The sequence below is a fragment of the Erithacus rubecula genome (assembly GCF_903797595.1).
Source record: "Erithacus rubecula genome assembly, chromosome: 9".
NCBI classification, from domain to species: domain Eukaryota; kingdom Metazoa; phylum Chordata; class Aves; order Passeriformes; family Muscicapidae; genus Erithacus; species Erithacus rubecula.
In genome coordinates, this window is record NC_136660.1 from 2,311,383 (window position 1) to 2,328,987 (window position 17,605).

A 17,605-nucleotide genomic window follows, 5' to 3' on the forward strand; every position below is an offset into this window, starting at 1 on the left:
CCCTAGGGAAACAAGGCAGGGTTTTTTTGGTTTTTTTTTTCTTTCCTAGGAAATGTTGGGAAAATCTGTTTTTTCATAATGCTGGTGGTTCTGGATTGATGGTTGGCCTGGATAATCTTAAAGCTCTTTTCCAACCTTGATGATTCTGTAATTTTTGTGGAAATTTTCATGCCACAAGCCCAGCCACCTCCTCAAAGGCTCTCAGCACTCCAAATAACTCCACAAGGAGATGATTCCTGGTCTTTTGGAGGGTAGTGGACAGGGACATTTGAAGGGTGGTGATTTTTTTAAAAGGACAAAAAGGACACTTTTCCTCCTCTCCTTGTTGCCCATGTAGAAAGTGCTGAAGGATTAAAGGGCTTTCAGTGTGGGGGCATTTGTGCTGTTTATTTCTCAGGCCATAAGCACAGCTCAGTCCTTTTTATAGTCCTGCATATGGCACGAGCATAATTTAATTTTTCATCATAATTGATCTGACCTGTATCATTCTGTTGGCTCCAGCAGAGATAATTCCAGCTGACTGAGATCAGGACTGAAAACATGGTCCAGTGGAGTGGAGGAGCAGGGGCAGCAGGTCTGGGATGCTCTGGCTGTGTTTTGTGGAAAACAGGAGGGTGAGGGATCAGAGCTGCAGCATCCCTGGGCAGTGGGATGCTGAAAGCTCCTGTGTCATTTCCCACAGCAAACTGGGGCAGCAGCAATGACAAAAAACACTGCAACTGGTGAGCTAAGCCTGCCCTTGTGTTTGGAGAGGGAAAAAAGCCTTTTGGTGGTCTCTAAATCTCCCCTCACTACAGCCAGAGCTTCTCCCCTCAGCTCAGGCTCTCAAAGGAAGGAGCAGCACTGATGGGCTGCTGGCAATTTGAGAAGATTAGAAACTGTCCTACAAGATTAGGAAGCTGCAAAAATGGGCTGTAGCTACTTTCTTTCCCAGTGCTCTGAGCTGCAGCTGAGAATCTAGACCAGACTTTATTTTTGGCAAGGGGGAAAAAATAAATCTCCTTTGATACTCTCTAAAAAAAAAAAAAAAAAAAAAAAAAAAAAAAAAAAAAAAAAAAAAAAAGCAAGTAAATGTTAAGCCTTGTGTCTTGAGCAAGGAATCTCTTCTGCTGTACAGCAGCAGCATTTTAGAGCTGAAATCCACTTGCTTTGATCGCTGATGGGAAAAAAAATTAAAAAAAGGACATAAAAGGGATTTATTGTGAAATAATGGATTTGATCCCTGGTAATCCTTTCTTTGGGATTAGACTTGGAATATTATTTTTGTGATCTCTGGAATTAGAGTATGCTGGCGTAACAACCCAGAGCATGTGAGCTGCTCTGCAGGATGAGGGTGAGCTGTGAATAGAGAGTGACTTGCACAGAACAAAGCAGATGATGAATTTACAGTTCTATTTTTGACTAGGCAAGGTCTACAGGCAAGCCTAAAACCCAGCATAAAACCAACCCCAACCCAAGGCAGAAAAGACCCCAAACCTTTTCTTTGTGGCTGAGCTGTTGTGATCTCCAAGAACTGCTGGTTAGAGGTTGGTTTGGTTTTTTTTTTTTTAGGATTTTCCCATCCATGGGAATTCAGGAGCTTGTACCCTCTCCTGTTGGTGTTGCTGTGGATGAGATTTAAATGAGAATTAAAATGTCACTGGGAACCTCCTCTTGTGTATGGTCACAGTGCTTTCCAGGGAAATTTGGCAAACCTCAAACCTCAGTATGGAAAACGTGCAGAGAAATCTTCCTGGGCAGGTTGTTTATGGCCCTCTTAAAACAAAATAGGTGCAAAATGTGCTGTGAGACCTTGATGTGGAACTTTGAACTCCCAAATCTTTCACAGGAAGCTGTTCCAAGGAACCTCTCTCAGTTTCCCTGCCAAATTTCAGCTTTCTGCACTCAGGGGTAGCTTTTGAACCAAGGGCAAATTCTTCAGTGTCGGACTTTGAACCAGATGATATTTATAAAAATCCCAAACCACTGATAGAAGCTGTGGGCAGAGAGCAAGCTACAGAAAAGAGGAAATATTCCCTGCCTGCCTCATGAATTCCTGGGTGTACTGCTGGAATTTCAGCCTCCCTTCTGCTTGCAAAGGTCACTTTGTCCCTGGGCTTTGGCCAGGCTCCCAGCCCCACCCTCACCTGTGATCCCAGACTGGCACAAAGGTGTGGGAGGAGAAGCAGCAGGGAAATGAGCTCTGGAGATGCTCAGATTGGAGCAGGGGCTGCTCTGTGCTGCCCTGTGCCAGCTGCTCCTCCAAAGCCTTGGCTCCTCTTTTGGGAGAGCCCAGGACAAGTTATCAGCTTCCCCAGCACTGTGTTTCCTGGCAAAATGTTACCTGCTGGAAGGGCTGGGGGTAGGAATGCTGTGCTGGCTCTCTGCATTTGGGGAATTGTGCTTGGATGGGGATCCCTAGCAAAAAACCACTTGCAAGGACTTGTGTGCCATGCAATCCCCTAGGAAAAAGCCAGGGACTACAACACATTTTCCAGAGGTAAAACAGTCTCCTGTTCCCTTTGGGGGGTGAAAAATGTGCTATTCCTCTCCATTTTTGGCTCAAAGAGGGCGAGCTACATTCCTTGGGTTGCAAAAGAGGATGTGGCCAGCAATGTGTATTCTGTCACCATCTGTTGAAGTGGGTGGGGCAGTGCCCCTGATCTCCTGGCACATATCATCTGCTAATGGGCCATCTTTAAACCAGCTGGGGCAATCATCTTTATCTTTCCACAACCCATCCTCCCTCCAGGAGATATCATCTGCTGCTGGGACATTGAGTCCCACTGCATGACTGATAAAATTACATCATCCCACTGGGAGATGCTCCAGCCAGGGGAGGAGCCAAGCCTTTCCTACCTAGATAAAAACTGAGATTTTGGACAGCAAGTTATCCATCTTTCCACTGGATTCCAGAGGAAAGCCAGACCTTTCCACATCATCTCTGGACCTTCAGAGGAAAACTGCACCTTCTACAGGAGCACTGCTCCAGCTGAACCACATCTGCCACTGCAGGAGGATGCAGCCACCATTGAATGGGACTGCTGCCAACACCCTGACTGACTGACAGGGTGTCAGCTTGGATTCAGACTCTGTCAGTGTTTTTGGGATTGTTCTTTGTAATACTGTATTTCCATTTTAATTTTCCTAGTAAAGAGCTGTTATTCCTAATTCCCATATCTTTGCCTGAGAGCCCCTTAATTTCAAAATTATAATAATTTGGAGGGAGGAGGTTTACACTCTCCATTTCAAAGAGAAGCTTCTGCCTTTATTGGCAGACACCTGTCCTTCAAACCAGGACAGGGTCCGACAGCAAAATCAGAATACATGGAATATCAAAGGGGTTTTATGGGGTTGAGGTGGCTTAAAAAGTGGACCAATTAAGCTATCCAATTACTTTAAGGTTTTAGGTAAAGAAGTGACCAATTCCTTAGAAGATATAAAGACCAATAAAAACTCTAAAAGATAACACGGGGGTCTACAGGAGAGTGAACATTTCTCTAGCATGAGTCATCGTAAGGAAGGATTTCTTATCTTAGGGGAGAAAGTTCCAAGGGGACCCTATAGGGGTGTCTGAATCCACACCCACCCTCAGTGCTCCAGGTCTGCTGTGCACCTCCCCTTGCAGTCACCTGCACGGAAAACCATGGTAAAAAATAAAAAATTATGGTGACACCAGCTCTAATTCAGTGAAGGATCTGAGCTTCAACCTCCATTTGGTTTCTGGATTTGGACTCTTTGATCCTAAATTCCCTAGCAGCAGGGTGGTGATGGTTGGGAGTTTTCTTGGAGCCTGCCTGTACCAAATTACACCTGAAGGATCAGCAGCTCATGGTTTGGGGTGTCTTCAGGAGAGACCAGGAGAGAAAATACCACACGTTATTTACAAGAACATGCAGTAATAGGACAAGGGGGAGTGACTTCACAGTGAAAGAGAGGAGGTTTAGAGTTGAAATTTTAAAAAATCCTTCCCTGTGAGGGTGCTGAGGCCCTGGCACAGGGTGCCCAGAGAAGCCCCTGGATCCCTGGAAGTGTCCAAGGCCAGGCTGGGCAGTTTATTGGAAGGGGTTCTGCTCACAGTATGGGTTTAGAATGAGATGATCTTTTACTGATCTTTACTTTCAGGGTTTGTGTTTGTTTCAAGTGTGTGTTTGGGCTATTGGTGGGCACAGCCTTGCAGAAAATAACCCACCTCTTGTGCTTTTAGATCTGGCAGAAAGAGAACTGAAATCTAGAGAGCTTTCCAAAGAAACCTTCACCTCTTCTATTTGTACCTTCAGCTGTTTGGCTTTCAGAGCTCCTCCCAGCAGTGGCTTCAGCCAGAACCAGAAACTCCAGCTTGCTGGAAAGGAGGAACAGAAATACCCAAGGAGAAACAACACTTCAGCATCACTATTCCATCTCCATTCTCTTCAGTCTCAAAGTTCTCTTTCACTAGACCCAGGAGGTATAAAGTACTCTGAGCAGTTGCTTTGCCTTCTTTCCATTCCTTTTCAGAGTGCTGAGGTTCTTGGAGAGGCTGGGAAGAGGAGAGAGCCTGATTTCCATTTTCCATTTTCATTTTCAGCATCTGGTCACAGTTACAGCAAGCAAAAAATACCTGTGGTGCTTATGGTTAGGAAGAATCTCAATTTCTTGACCATATGAGGCATTCACGGATCCTGTAAGAGAGAAAAAAAGGCTAAGGTATTTATTTTTTTATTTTATTAAAAATAATTGTTTGATAGAAGAATAAACCCAGACCAACCACTGGGGAAGGACACTTTTATTTTCCAAAATCAGGCCAAATTCCACATGGGGATGGAGATTTATGGCACAAACCAAGGTTGTCTTCATCTTCTGTGATCTGAGGGTTGCCAACCTTCACCATTTCTCAAAATATCTGCTAATTTATTTTATTGTTTTCACACTGCTTATCTGGGTTGGTGAATTGTTGAGTATTATCCTAAGACAAGGTAGGTCTGGTTTCTATTCTGGAAACACCCAAAATTAATTACTTTTAATTAAAAATGACCTAATAGGGAATGAGTGTCTTACCAACAGTGCCTGTCCTGATCCTGTGAATGTCTCAAAGCACAGATACCACATCTAAAGAGGATACAGGGAAGATTTAAAAGTTAAAAAAGACTCTCTGCCCATAAATCCATTGATTTAGGGTCAGAATCCTCTTCAGCATCAGCTGAAGGAAACCCAGGTGAAGCAAACAGATACAGACTGCAGAGCAAACTGGTGGTCCAATCTGTGAAATCCATCTATAAATTATAAAAATCCTCCCATGGCTGGTGGTGCCAGGCTGCAAAATGGCATCAACTTCTGCAGGGACAGAGGGACAGAGAGACAGAGGGACAGAGGGACAGACCTCCTCAACCCCCCCCAGGCTCCTGGGGAAGCAGCACCTGCCCTTGCTGACTTTGAAAATATTGAAAATATACAGTCATTTTTCTTGCCTAAGTGGAGTAGTTTTCTGCTAGAATTTGTGCTGCAGACCTGATTCCTCTCTGTGGCCCTCTCACCTTGCAGCAAGCCCTGATTGTTGCTTTTCCCCACCCCTGATCACTTAAAAGGGTTTCTCAAGCACACCTGCAGTCATGAACTCAATTTTGACAGTCAGGAACCCCTGAATTGTCAGAGTAATGGTACAGTGGAAGTAAAATTTCTGACTTCTGAGTGAGCCTTTTCCTTTGGGCTGCAGTGGAAGTAGCACTGACCTCTCAGGGGAATCCTTGGCATTAGAACTGGGGAGATTCCAAGTGCTGGTGCTGTGCTTGAGTTTGGGCAACTCCCAGGATCAATCCCTGGAGAAGGGAAGCCCTGGAAAAGGACCTGGGGGTGCTGTGGATGAGAGTTGGGACCCAGAACCCCCCTGTGCCCTGGGCTGAGCCCCCAGTGTGGGCAGCAGGGCAGGGGGGGATTCTGCCCCTCTGCCCCTGTGCCCAGGTGAGACCCCACCTGCAGAGCTGCCCCAGCCCTGGAACCAGCACAGGAGGGACCTGGAGCTGCTGGAGAGAGTCCAGAGGAGGCTCCAGGATGGTCAGAGGGATGGAGCAGCTCTGCTGGGAGGAAAGGCTGGGAGAGCTGGGACTGTTCACCTGGAGAGGAGAAGCTTTGGGGTGACCCCACTGCATCCTGAAGGAGCTGATGGGAGAGATGGAAAGGGACCGTTCACAAAGGCCTGGAGAGTCAGGACACAGGGAATGGCTTCCCAGTGCCAGAGGGCAGGGATGGATGGCATATTGGGAAGGAATTGTTCCTGGGAGGGTGGGCAGGCCCTGGCACAGGGTGCCCAGAGCAGCTGTGGCTGCCCTTGGATCCCTGGCAGTGCCCAAGGCCAGGCTGGATGGGGCTTGGAGCAGCCTGGGATGATGGAGAGTGTCCCTGACATGGCAGGGGGTGGTCTCTAAGTTCCCTTCCTACCCAAGCCATTTTGGGATCCCATGATTATTTTCCCTTCTCAATTCCTCTGGAAGCTTTCTCCAAGGGACAAACACAGGAACACACAGATTTGTTATAAATAAATAAATAAATAAATAAAAATAATATAAGTCAGGGCTATAAACTGCCCTCTTGCTGCTCAGTAAAGATTCATTGAAGTGAGGACTCTGTGTCCATGGAGAGCCAGGTGGAAACCAGAGCAAAGGATGGCACAAGAGAGAGAGAGTTGCTCCTTTCCAGATGAATCCCTCCCTCCTTCCTGGGGCTGGTCACCCATCAAGAGCAAAATTCACATCCATCAACTGAGCTGGCCTGAATTCTCCACCTTCCCCTTTTAAATCCATGGATGCTCCCCATCCAGAGGGGGCAGGAGAATCTCTGATGATGCCACTGGAGATGTCAGGAACATATCTTGGGACCTCAAAAATGTTCAAACTCAACAGGTCTAGCAGATATTTTGTGTAAGGGAATATTCTGTGTAGCTGTGTGTGAGAAAATAATTTGCTTTTTCTGAGGTTTTCCAAAGTGTCCCTGCACAAACAGCTCTCCTTGAGCACAGAGCAGTGCCTAATACAGGGAAAGGTGCTGCGATTTCAGTTCCCAGCTGCTGAACTCCAGCATCTTTCCAGGAGAGCACAGTAATAGGGTGGTTAAACCCACTGTCCAAGATTGGATAAGAGGACACATCCACAGGATATAAAATACTGGATCTCATCTCCTTGGATTGATGTTCCCTTTGTTATTTTAGTCTTAACAGTTTTATAACCCTCTGAGGGACAGAGACCACACTGTCCCTGATGTAAAATAGGAATCCTGCACAGATGAGAATATTTATTTGCATTTTAGCTCATTAACCAGGGCAAACCCCTGGCTTGATTCCCCTCTGTGAGGCACAGCCACAGGATTTCCTTGTCAATGCAGATTTTTGGAGCTCCAGGCTCATTCCTCAGGAGCTCTGAACATTAATCCATGTTAAAAACACAGCTGCAGGTGCCACCATCCCCATTCCCATCCCCTTTTCCAGGTGTGTCCCTGCCCCTGGTGCCAGTGTGGATGGAGCTCAGTGGGGATGTTGGTAATTCTAGAGGGATTTGGGATCTGGACTCTGCTCAGAGCTCAGATTCAGCTGCACAAGCTGCAGCAGGGGAACACCCCACATTAATGAAGCCCAGGCTTTTCAGCACATTGCTTTGCTACCTGGAATTAAATAAATAAATAAATAAATAAATAAATAAATAAATAAATAAATAAATAAATAAATAAACAAAGGATGTGCAGGATGGTAAAGCTGAGGAAAGACAAGAAAGAATCCATTCCTTAACTGGGTGAATATTTCCCTCACAGAGGGAAAATAACCCAAATCCCACCAGTGAGGAGATTGTCTCTGATTGCTATTAGCACTCCATAATGACATGCCAACATTCTGATGGATGATTTCTGGAAAGAACTAGCACAGAAGCATAAAAAAAAAAAAAAAAAAAGCCAAAATGCCAAATGTGAAGAATTACCAGCAAAGGAAGGGAGAGCACCATGATGCTGCAGCACAAATCCACCACACCCTTGTGCCTTGGATGCTGGAAGTTTTGGTTTTCCCATCTCAGAAGGGAGGTGACAGAGCTGGGAAAGCTTTGGGAAGGATGAAGGAACTGGAATGGCTTCTGTAGGAAGAAATTTAAGCCAGCGCTGCCTGGTTGCCTATGGCAGGTCCTGCTGTAAGAAATCAGAGTGGAGCAGGTGGCACCAACTCCAGCTGGAGACAGGTTGGGCAGGAGAAGGGAACAGCTCTCAGGACACACATTTCACCAGCAGGCTGCCCTGGTTTTGGGCATGTAAGGAGTTTTTGTGAGTTTGAAAGGGTGATGAATGAGTTAATGAGTGAGGAATTCCTTCCAGGGTGCTGATGGTTTCCAAAATGACCCACTTCATAAAAATCCCTGAGCAGCAAAGCACCAGAAGCTCTGAGAGCCCCCAGGTGAAATTTCCCTGCATGTTTTCCTTGCTCTTACCCCTTTCCCCAGGCTTTTGGGCAGAGTTCAAGACGGGGATGATGGGCTCAGGGGATTTGCAGCAATGCAGACGTTGTCACGCTCGCCTGACACAGGAAATCAAAGAGACCTTCCCCTGTGAACACGGATGTGATGAGCAAGTGATTTCTGCTTTACATCCTCATTCAAGCCCAGCACCTGATGATGAAGCCCAGAGTTCAGAGACTGGGGGATGGAAAAATTCAACTCCCCCAAGCCATTCTGTTTCAGAACACCAGTGCTACCAGGTTTCTGAGTCAAAAAACTCCAGGCTGTGTCAGGATCCAACCACTGAGCAATGTTGGCAGGATAAAAGCCAAGCCAACCAAAATGCTGAACAAGCAGAGAAACCTGTGCCAGTTTTGACGTGCTCACAGCTTCTTTTTTGCCAGCAGAGAAGGGTCCAGGGCTTGTGGGTGATTCACTTTGTGTCACTGGCTCCTCCTCGGGTGAGGGTTTCGGAATTACTCACGGCCCCGCGCCAACGGAGCAGATCGTGTGATGCTGCTGAAGTTACAGCTCTGCACCCTTTGAACCCAAAGAGGAGCTCAGCAGATGACTTCAAAATGAGACCTACACACTCTTTTTTCCCCCACAGTGTGAGGCAGGTTTCATTCCAGTGAGTCCTTGTTTCAGGTTTGCTCGTGGCTGATCGAGACTCAGCAAAACAATCTCAGATCTTCACTGGGAAGAGACAAGTGGGATTTAATTATTGATGATACAGAGCTCTTAACCATCACCCAGCCATCACAAATTCATTGCCAAAATGCCAGAGCCTATCTTTTCTAATGCAGCTCACACAAAGAAGAAGAAAGATGCCTTGGTGCAGGCTGCTTGGGGGCCTGGGCATGTCTGGCAGAGATGGAACAAGGTGCTGGGAGAGGGCTCAAGCACACAAAAAGTACAACCCTCTCTTGACCCCATGGATACTTTTTCCTCCCCTCCCTCAATTTCTTGCCCAAGAAAACTAGAATCTCACAAGGACAAAAGAGAAAAACCCCAAAATCTTGCTTAAGCCATATATCCAAAAGTCTTGTAAATGCAAAGTCTGGAAGCCAGAACAAAATTGTTAATTGTTCCAGACAGGGCTATTTTCAAAGTCCCCCTAAGTGTTTTCATTTGCTCTTCTACCATTAAAAAGCTACAATGGACCCTGCACAGATGTGTTTTTAAAGGTGTAAAGAGTTGCTCAAGAAGCTGCAGGCATCAGGAGATGTGAAGTCTGTGGTGCCTCAGCTGAGTTGGGATGCAGCTGTAGAGGAAAATCCCCACCTTGATCAGTGTGGATGGATTTATGAGGTGACTTCAGCTGTGAAGCTTCCCTCAGCCTGTGCTTTCTGCTGAGCAGAAGCTTGGCTAATTTTCCCCCACTTCTCAACTACATGGCCACCTTTGTTTTAGCCTTGTAGCCTCCTTGGCCTAACAAATATTTTTATTAATACTCATCAGCAAAAGCATAAACAGATACAGAGTTAGAACCACAGGCTCAGCTCTGATTGTCTGACCTTTAGTTTCTATTGACAACAGCAAAGCAAACAATTTCTGGGGAGACTCAATGCCACAAATAAAGAATGTGAGATGAACACAGTGAGCTTAAAGTTATTAAACAGAGACCTGAAGCCATTGAAACTGGGAGCTGCCCTGGAAGTATTGATACCAGTGGAGAAACATTCTTTGCAAAATGCTGCTCTTTGGTCATCTTGCAGGCAGGGACAGGTTGGATTAGGATGGACCTGCCCAGTGGTGTGGACTTGAGCTAAAGTGGAAACCTCAAACACTGAAGAACCTGGAGTGAAAGTAGAAGGTGAAAAGCCCTAGTAAAACTTAAAAAACATAATAATGTTTTCAGTAGAAGCTCCAAAACTGTAGTTGTAAACAGCACTTAAACATAATAAAACTATAGTAGAAATATTGCTTACATTTTTCAAATAGAACAAGTTGTGTGCATAGTCTATATGTAACCTAGCATGCTAACAAAATAAAATTCTAATAGGTTAAAAAGTAGTAGTCCAAGTTTGTGTCTTAGCTTGTTAAAAAAATTCTATATAAGCATATGTATTAAGAAAAGTTAGTTCTTTTTGCCACTTGCTTTTGCTTTTTTACCATTGCTTTATGTCATTGCCTTTTCCACTTGCCTTTTAAAACTAATGTACTTTGTAATGAGTAACCTTTTTAGCAACTACAAACTGCTTCACTCATTTTATTAAAATAACCCAACAGAGTTAGTTCCTAAAGTCCATAACTTCACCCCCAGGCCCTGCTGGATCAGAGGGTTCCAGCAGCCCCAAGTGCCACACTGACCTTTTGGGACTGTCCCTCCCATCCCTCCCCCACAGCCTGGGCTGGCTGTAAACATCCCCAAAATAAAGACACAATTGTAAGATCCTGTTTATTTGGCATGGGCTGGGGCTGCCTGAGGGGCTGGGAAGGCAGAGGATGGGGGATCATGGCATGGCCACCAACACCTCTGGTCTGTCCTTCTCTGAGCAGGGATGGGATGGGAACAACAACCCAACTCCCTCTGAGCAGGGTCTGGATCCAGAGTCCCTGGAAAAATATGGGAACAACAACCCAACTCCCTCTGAGCAGGGTCTGGATTCAGCATCCCTGGGATGGGAACAACAACCCAAGTCCCTCTGAGCAGAGCCTGGATCCAGCATCCCTGGGATGGGAACAACAACCCAACTCCCTGCTCGCCTCTCAGGAGCTCTTCCCATCTCTTCCCATCCCTCTGCTCCCCTGGGTGGGGAGGGAGGAGGGCAGGAAGTTGCTGACGTGGGTGGTTGGATTTGGGTTTGGACACCCTCCAGTGAGGAGCACCAAATATTAGTAAACACATCAGGAAACCTTTCTGTGTTTAGCAACAGCTCCTCTGCTTTTCCACAGCAGCCATCTCCAGTGGTTTATCCACCAAGGGAAAATAGACCCCAGTTGGTTGCTTTGCTCCTGGACCCCCTTCAGATCCTTCAAACCCAGGTGCTGCAGCAGGATTCTGATTTGGGGATGGATCTGAGTCCTGCAGAGTGAAAGGTTCACACTCCCAGACATCCCAGGGGATTGCAGGGGCCTGCAGCCATGTCCAGCCTCTCCAGGCTGAAAAGGAAAGGAGCAGGATGCTTGGCCTACATTGCTTTGGAAAGAAGATTATGAAGTGTTTCCCTGCCCTGTGTTGAAGAGGGAATTGCTGTGTCCCCATGGGATCCTCAGGGCAGGGACAAAAGGCCTGTCATGTCTTGCTGCCTCAAGCTGCAGTCGATCCCCTTAGGAAAAAGACACAGGAATGAGTCAAGCACTGCATGAAATCCCAGTTTTACCATTTCTCAGCACCCTGGAATGAACCCAAGCTGCTCCTCTTGCAGCCTGTGAGGGAAATACAACAGTCCCAATGCCAGAGGAGTGAACTGCCCCAAACCTGTGTTGCTGTGCTCTTCACCGTGACTTCCACTCACCAAGCTCAAATTTAGGATAAAAGCAGGGCTGGTTTGGAGGGAAAATCTTGTTTTTTGGGCACAGCACCTCCCACTGCAGGTGTTGAGGGATGTTGATGTGGGATGGAGGTGCCACCAGCATGAAGAAGAGGAATTGAGAGGATGAGGGTCAAAAGTGAGGCTTGTAAGGGGAAAATCATTTCAAATGAGACAACCCTGGTCCACAGCCAACAGCAACCCTAAGAGCAAAGCAGGAAAAAGAAACAGAATTTGTCTTTTTTTCATCTTGAACTCCGTGAGATGGTGAGAGAAACCATCTGATCTAACATCTCGTGTGACCAAGGCACTGTGACTGCATGAGTCATCCCACACAGACACCTGGTGATGCTAAAGGTGACACTGAAACACCCACAGCTTGCCACTTATTTTGCCACTGGTGGTTTTCACTGATGCCATCAGAGCTGTCTGCAATAACTAACAAAAGGCATGTCCATTTGGGAACTAGGGGCTCCAGGGAGATGCCACCACACCTTGTGCTCTCACCATTTGTCTCCCTCCTACACCTTTGTCCTGCTTTTTCTGGTTTACAGAGATAAGGGGCCTGTCTCACTCCAGCCCCTGCCATGGGCAGGGACACCTTCCACTATCCCAGGCTGCTCCAAGCCCTGTCCTTGGACACTTCCAGGGATCCAGAGGCAGCCACAGCTTTTCTGGGCACTCAGCACCCTTGCTGCCCATCCTGAGCATCCCTCAGCCCCAGTAGCAGGGATAACAAAAGGAGCAGGTCAAGAGAAGCCTGCAGGACCAGCTTTGCCATAAAGCCAAAGCTGCTGAGGGAGCTGGGAAAGGGGCTCAGCCTGGAGCAAAGGAGGCTCAGGGGGGACCTTGGGGCTCTGCACAACTCCCTGACAGGAGGGGACAGCCAGGGGGGGTCGGGCTATGCTCCAGGGAACAGGGACAGGACAAGGGGAAACGGCCTCAAGCTGTGCCAGGGGAGGCTCAGCTTGGACATTGGGAGGAATTTCTGCATGGAAAGGGTGCTCAGGCCTTGGCATGGGCTGTCCAGGGAGGTTTGGAGTGCCCATCCCTGGAGGTGTCCAAGGAAGGGCTGGAGGTGGCACTCAGTGCTCTGGGCTGGGGACAAGGTGGGCACTGGGCACAGCTTGGGCTCCATGGGCTGGGAGGGATTCTCCAGCCTCAGGGATCCTGGGATTCTCTAAACACCAACCAGGAGCATCCCCAGAGAATCCCATGCAGCCTCCCAGCACAGCTGGGAAGTTAATGCTGGATTTAGGGGCTTTGCTGGGAATGGGCAGGAGCTCAGTCGCGTGCTCAGCTCCTGCAGGGCTCATCCCCAGCTCTGAACGTGCCAGGGCATTTTAACAGAGTTTCCAAATGGCTCCTGGCCCTCTGCATGGAGGCCAAGCTTCCAGGGAGCAAACAGAGCTGTGCTGAGGCGTGGATGGAGCTGGAATCCTTTCCTAGCCATGGCCAACTGGGAATAAGAGTTACTTCTTTATAGCAGATGTGTAGCTCAAAGTTCACCATAAGGGCACTCACATCGAGAGCACAGCGTGTATTGTTCTGCAAGAAGGCTCAGCTCAGCCCTTCAAAAGGCTCTGGAACAACTAATTTCATTATTCAGAGAATAAAGTGAGGCAGAGGGAGCCAAAATTAACCCTCTGGCAGCTCTCTGGAAGCAGGGATTTCTTTAGCACCCTGTGCTTGCTGATGCAGGCAGAAAATCGGCCTCACAGTGTGCCGGCTCTGTTTTTCTCACTAGTTTAGGAGTTGGATATCTTATTCCTCTCAAAATGACTAACTGGACCCAGGCCAGGCTGAGCACCCCCACATGAAGCTCTCTGTGTGCACACTGCATCAGCAAATATGGCTCGGGATTTTTATCTCTATTATGACCTCCAGGGAAAATCAGAAGCAAAATTTGTTTTGTTTCGTTTTTTAATTATCCATACAAAAAAAGATTGTTCTCTTACTGACCAAATTTTAAAAGTAACACTTGCAGGCAACAAGGACAGAAGTTCCACAAGAAAAAATCACTTATTTTTAGGCAGATTTGAGCAAAGATAAATACACTCCTCCAAATCACATCCCCTCCTTGTCCAAGTGTGACTGGGGCATGAACTGTTCCTGAAATTCTCCCTGCCAGACCAAATTCCTCCCTCTGGAGCTGAGCTTCTTGCTCAGCATCAATCCTACCTGTGAGTTAAGTTCTGGGGGAAAAGCCCAGGCCACCTGAAGACAATCCCTGCAGAGCAGGAGGTTGGTAAAGGGTCAGTCAGGGCTCAGGACCATGGGCAGGTGGGTCCCTTCCACTTGCTGCTTCACTTCCCAGTTCCAGCACAGGGTGCAGGGGGTGGATCAAGATGAGCTCTTCCACCTGAGCCACGTTTGGGGCAGAACCTCAGTTTTTTCCCCAGCCCAGAGCTGATTTTGGCGAGTGCTTTGGGAAGGGCAGGGCCCGGCTGGAGCTGTGATATGTGACGGGGATTATTCACACTTGCTCCCGCCCTGCTGTGCTCGCAGCTGGCCCCCAGGGCTGCCTTTAAACCAAAGGAAAGCGGGAATTGCACCACACAGGTGCGCTGAGGGAGGCAGCAAGCCCCAAATTCCCGGGATGCAGGGTGCTGATGATGCAGGGTTTGGACCAGACCCGCTCCAGCCCGTGGCTATTGCAACAACACATCTGCGAGCGCTTGGAGAACAAAAATCCCTTTGTCCCGCCGTGTTCCCGAGGCTCCATCCCTCCCGTGCCGGAGGGATGCAAATTTGGCTTTCTGGGAACGGGAACGGCGGCCGTGCCTGGCTGAGCTTCGAGGAGCTGAGCGGGGATTTTCTGAGCTGGGAGAAGGTGAAGGAGAGCGGCTCATCCCTTTTCCCTGCGCTGCGGGCAAGGGAAGCAGCTGCCGGGACAGAGGCTGACCTAGATTGCAGGGCGGACTGCCTCACCGCTTTTAAAAATAAAATAAAATTAAAAAAAAAAAAAAAAAATAAAATATAAAATCCACCCCAATCTGGGGTGGAAAAGGATGGTCAAACCCGCTGCCGTGGCTCGAAAGGAGCCCCGGGTGCTCGCCAGCTCTGCCCCACAGCCCGTGGCGAGATGCGAGGCTGGGAAAGGAAGGAAGGAAGGATGTGCCGCGCCGGCACAGGTGAGGGAGGAGGTGCTGCTGGCGGGGCTGGAGCCCTGAGCGCTGCAGATAAAGTCACACTGAGCTGTGGTTGACCGCAGCTCCCCGTGACCCGCCCGGCGCTCGGGGCTCGTTTTCCCACAGCGGGGCGAGCCCGGGCTGTGCTCCCAGCACAGCTCGCCCGTGGCCACCGAGCATGGCACTGGGTGGCACTGGGTGGCACTGAGTGCCCTCGGCGCTGAAACCCCTTCCCCAGATGTTCGGGGAAGCCACACACACCTTAGCTGTTTTTTTCCCTGGTGGCCCCCAGCTGTCGCGGGATGAAAAAACAGAATTTACGAGGTTTTCCAAGGGTTTCATCGCCACAACCTCCAAATGACAGCATCCTGCTCTGTATCCCCTTTACTCCACACGAAATTTCTCCATTGGGGTTGAGCCATGACTCTCTCCCTGCTTCCATCTATTTACCCCCAGGGGAGAAATTTTGCTTGGAAAGCAAGGCAATCGCTCTCCCTCCTCCTCCTCCTCCTGGGCTAAGGGGGTGTCCCGTGCCCCTAGAGCGGCGGTGTCACTATCTGATCCCCGAGGTGCCACCTGAATGTGGGAATCAGCACAAATCCCAGGAATGCTGGCCGGGAGGCGCTGCAGAGAGCCGGGCACAGCGGCAGCAGGAGCTCCGGGATTTCGGGGCTTCAGCTCTGCCACAAAGCGGCTTAGGCACGGCACAGCTGAGCCAGGGGCTGGATTAGAGGCAAAACCGGCTCTGGCTGCGGGGAAATCTCTGCACGGGGGCTCAAGGTGCTCTCAGAGAGCGCCCTGGTCCTGCCCTGGGAGCAGCCGGGCTGCTGGCTCCTGTCACAGGCTCCTGGTGGCATGGACAGGATCCTGGTGGCCTGTCACCATCCCTTGGAGCTGGCCCCTCTGGAATCTGCAGCCACAGAGCCCTGGTGAGGCCGACACGGCTGTGTTTGGGTGGCACAGGGTCAGGTTCCTCCTCCCTGCCCTGGCTGAAGGAAGAAGCTGCTCTGCCCGTGTCACAGCCCAGGCTGTGCCACTGCAGCAGCACAGAGCTCAGCTCCGAGCCTGGGGCTGCACCAGCACCCGGAGGAAATGTGGTCACAGGGGTGCTTCAGCTGGGCAGCACCTCCCACCTGCAGCTGCCTTTGACATGTAACCCAAAAACCCCAGGTCTCCAGAACTACATGAATCTCCCTATCTCTTTAATGTATTTTCATATGCTTGCACAAAAACACAGCCCAAGTCTCTGCAGACACAAGAGACTTGTCTGGTTGATTTCCTGGGATTTTCCTTGGGTGGATGTGACTTGATTAAGTGGCAGATCCATCCATGGCAGCCTTGTTCCCATATTCCCTGATCCCATTGTAGGAGCAGTGGCTGCACAGGGTGCCAAGGGATGTTCCCTGGGTGGAAGTCACCTGGGAGCTGAAAGGCTTTGAGAACCCATGGTCCTGGCTTTCCTGGTGGTGAGGAAGACAAGAACATGGTCTGGGGGCTCTCACTCCAGGCACTGGCTGGGCTCCTGGCACAGATGAGAGCAGACAAAGCCATCCCCTTGTCTGGGAGCAAGGAGAGAGCACACACGGATCTGCCAGTTAATCAAAAATCAGGGGAAATCCCAGGAAATCAACCAGACAAGTCTCTTCTGTTGCCACCCTTCTGGATACAGTGGCCTCTTTGAAACATCACCCTGCCAACCTCCTTGTGTGGGAATTCCTCATGTTCCCACTGCCCGGAGCACATCCAAAGGAACACATCCAACAACTCTTCCTCTCCCCCTGGAAAAAAAACCCAAGCAGCTTTTATCTAAACAATCTTCATCTGGAGGGATGCTGCAGAACAGAGGCATTTTGGTAGACTGGCATGATGTTTCCAGGAGGAATTTCTCCATGGCAGGGGCTGCCCAGGGAGGTTTGGAGTGCCCATCCCTGAAGGTGTCCAAGGAAGGGCTGGAGGTGGCACTCAGGGCTGTGGGGACAAGGAGGGCATTGGGCACAGCTTGGACTCCATGGGCTGGGAGGAGTTTTCCAGCCTCAGGGATCCTGGGATATGAGGAAGGAACAGTTTGAAACTCAATTTAAAAAAGCTCCAAATTGAAAATCTCATGACTCAAAAGACTCTGAATCTGTGCTTTGGTTATTCATGGGTACTCTGAGGCATCAGGGTGACTAAAGACGAGAGATTGCTGCTGAAATTGTCAAAGGACAGAGTCAGAGACATCTCCACTGGTCTGTCACTCCTGGGATCAGAGGCTGTGCTGATACAGAGTCCCTGAAAGAGCATCACAGCTCTTCAGAGAACATCCACCTGAGAGGAACAGCACAGTCCTCAGCCAAAGATGTCTCACATCCAGTCTTCTACCTCACTTTTAAAATTAACAAGTCTTAAATTCTTAGTGTCACTTAAAATACTCCACTAGAAATGGCCAAAGGCAGCAGTAAATCACAGTGGTCAGGCACTGTGACACATGATGTCAGATTTGGGTGAAATGCAGGGGTAGAGTTACAAAAACAGATGCTGAATTGTACTCCTCTAATGGTTTGAATTCTGTCTGCTAAATTTTGCTATTTTTAGT

General features: G+C 48.8%; 1 long non-coding RNA gene across 1 annotated transcript; it reads right to left on the minus strand.

The window, feature by feature from the left end:
- Positions 1 to 590: 590 nt before the first annotated feature.
- On the minus strand, positions 591 to 8,045 carry LOC306805145. Its single transcript, XR_013775125.1, has 3 exons — positions 7,920 to 8,045; positions 4,580 to 4,640; positions 591 to 1,604 (listed from the first exon to the last, which is right to left on the minus strand). It is a non-coding gene; the product is annotated as an uncharacterized lncRNA (long non-coding RNA).
- Between the last annotated feature and the right edge of the window lie 9,560 nt (positions 8,046 to 17,605).